Below are 1,185 nucleotides of genomic sequence, written 5' to 3'. Positions count from 1 at the left end.
TGCTTCCAGCGCAAGGCATGGCAGGTACCTTCTGGCTGACCGACTACAGGGCCAAGGGGCGCTCCTGGGTTTTCTCCAGCGGCCCCTTACACTAGGCTCTGCCAGGCGCGCCCAGACCGAGCTTCCGCTGAATTGGGGTCCAGGAAGTCTCAGCTGTCTCCGCGAAATCTTGGGTGTGCCACGTGGAGCCCAGTCTGGGACTTGGGGGTGGGGGAGCTGCGCATCAGGCTTGCCACCTCCTCCCAGGCTTTTGAGCCCAGAGTGGTTAACCCTGCATCTGGTGGTGGCCCGCCGGAGGCATTCACCAGGCGGCAGAGAGAGCTGGTTCGGCGCGGGCCGCCAGGAGCGGGCTCACAGCCCGGGCTCGGGCGTGAAGGCTCCGTGCAGAGTGGGGAGTCTGAGTACGCCGGCCGCTTGTAAGGCTCCTCACGTCCAGGCGCCGCGGTCACGGCTGCGCCGGTTTCCGGCCATGAATTAGGCTTCAGAGTCCGAGCCTTCTGCCTGACTCGCGGCTGAGCGCCGGGCCCGCGGGGCGGGGGATGGGCTCCCACCGAGGTCTGCGCCGCTAGCTAGGGCTCTGCTCCGCGACGCTCGTCCGCGTCGGGTCCCCTTTGGCTCCCCTTGCATCCCGGAACCTGCCTCAGAGACCCGCCCCGTCTCTCTCTCCGCTACCCCTGGTGCTGCTCCGCTAGGGCTCTCTGTCCGGGGCGGGGGGCATGGCCCGAGACGCTCGGAGGCTGAGGTCGGCGGGCGCTCCGGGATCCCCCGAGGGCAGGTGCTGTGGCCGACCCTTCTCCATCCTCTTGCCCCCAGCGAACGGTGGGCATAAGACCCAGGGCCGCCAAGTGTCTGCGCGCCGCGGACTCGGCCGGTCCCTGCTGCCATGCCGGCCCCCGAGTGTCCCCCGGACCAGGAGCGCGGAGCACCGGGCGCCCCCTCCGAGCCGCGGGCGGGCGAGCGCCGCGCGGCGAGGCTGAGGCTCCGCAGTCACGTGGCCGAGAGGAGGGCGGAGGGGAGGGAGGCGGGCAGGGAGGGGAGGGGGAGCGGAGCCGAGGGGGAGGGGGAGGGGAGGGGGCGTCCTCCGCAGTTCGCTCCTCGCCGGGGCTCAGACACACAGCGAGCCCGGAGCCGCCGCGCCGGCCCGGCCGCCGCCTCCGCCGCCTCCGAAGCCGCCCGAGCCGCGGG

Source organism: Herpailurus yagouaroundi, unplaced genomic scaffold (assembly GCF_014898765.1).
Source record: "Herpailurus yagouaroundi ecotype Mexico unplaced genomic scaffold, PumYag 163, whole genome shotgun sequence".
In the NCBI taxonomy this organism is placed as follows: Eukaryota; Metazoa; Chordata; class Mammalia; order Carnivora; family Felidae; genus Herpailurus; species Herpailurus yagouaroundi.
This window is presented reverse-complemented; position numbering follows the sequence as displayed.